We start from the raw sequence: 1,810 nt of genomic DNA, 5'->3' as shown, positions 1-1,810 counted from the left end.
GTTACCGAAAAAAAGCACCGAACGTTACTTTGCCGTTTCTTCACGGCCATAAATGTTAAGTTTTCGTCACCTTAAGAACTTACGATAACAATTTTATAAAGCTCACATTTCCCAAATAACAACTAGCCTAAACAACGGTTTTACGCGATATCCTGATTTAACGAGAATACTTTGCACAAATGTACAGGAGTTTAGTAATGTTATAGTAGACTAAAGATGCCTGTAGAGTTACATGTGTTCGATTCTAACTGTGTATTACATCATGAAGCCATCTTATGAATGTGGCATTAAACACAAAATGACACTCTATCATAAATTATAACTTCACAAAGAAAACATCGCTGAACTCTCAACAAATTTAGAGTAATTCTGAAAAATGTGATGTTCCAAAATGATCGGCATGCTTCCACTCTCTAGAAACTTGTGTGTGTGTGAGTGGTTTGGGAAGGGGAGGTAGGCGAAGGCAAGTGTGTAAATGCGTGTTTGTGCAGGTGTTTTGTGCTTTATGGCTATTCCGTCTTTTTTTAGTAGGGTGCGTTGTCAAGGGCAGCTGTTTTCTGGCATGCATGCGAACCCCAACACGGGTTGTCGGGAGCACCTGTGCATTTGTTTATTTACATCACTCTAGGTGCTCTGCGCTTTTTTTCTAAAAAGTGGGGCGGAGTGGATCACAACTGGAACAAAAAGTAACTTGTAACGTGGCACCTCCCGTTACCTAAAAATGTTAACGTAAGTACGTTACCCGTTACAGTTTCGAATTGGTAACGACTACGTTACTAATTTACCGAAAAAAGTAATGCGTTACCGGTAACTCCATTACTTGTAACACGTTACGGACAACAATGGTCTAGCCACAGTGTAATTTGCAGAGCCACACTGCTACTCGTGTGTTCGACAGAGACACAAGGTTAGTTCACATGTGGAATCGTGATTGCCATCTTCGCCTTCGCAGTTGTATGCGCTGCCACTTTACATGGTGTCGGCCGAGTAAGTGCACATATATTAAGTGCCCGCCAGCGCTCTCTCCTGTCGCCGCCGGTGATGGATAAGTAGTATTATTTTTAATCAATACTGCCGCGCGCGATAATGCACTGGTACTTCGCATTGAACGATTCGTGTTACCTGGGTAATTTCTGTTGACCGCACACGCGTCAGTAAGCAAATGCGTCATTCCATTGAAGCCCACAAATCAAGCAAGACGCTTCCCCACGGTGCCACTTCGATCACCGCGTAAAAACTGTCCAGCGATGGACATAAACGGCGCACTGTGCAGTCGTCAGGGTGTGCTCGCATCCGGCGCGCCCGCGAGGAAACGGGCACGAGGAGCACGCGGAGGGAGAAAGCGCGCGCAGCACGCGAACACGGCCAGTCAGGGCGCCCCAGCGCCGTCGTGCCCTATCGACGCTTCAGAATTCCGCCGCTACGGGAGGATCAAGACGCTGTCGTCGCGCGGAAAACTTTAGGTAGGGGTCCCTTTAGCCGCGGCTTTGCTACACTGTTATTCACTTGAGAGCGGTGGCAACCAGTCTTTGGGTGTGTACGTCAGGAGTTTGAATCGAGTATTTGTATCACGAGTTTGAATCAAGCATTAGGAAATATTAAAATTCAATTACCTCAGTCCTAAATTGGTTCTGGCTGCCATACAAACATTAATGTTCCAAGAAAGAGCCCGAGAGTGTACCAAGAACACTAACTAGATTCTAATTAGCATGACTGGGTAGAAGTGAGATTTATGAATCTGTCACTCTACTCCAAATGCGCCACATATTGCGCTCGACCATCTCCAGTTTGTTGATGAAAATTCATTCAA

Source organism: Amblyomma americanum, chromosome 1, assembly GCF_052857255.1.
Source record: "Amblyomma americanum isolate KBUSLIRL-KWMA chromosome 1, ASM5285725v1, whole genome shotgun sequence".
Classification (NCBI taxonomy): Eukaryota; Metazoa; Arthropoda; class Arachnida; order Ixodida; family Ixodidae; genus Amblyomma; species Amblyomma americanum.
The sequence above is the reverse complement of the archived record's forward strand: the minus strand, read 5'-3'. Positions refer to the sequence as shown.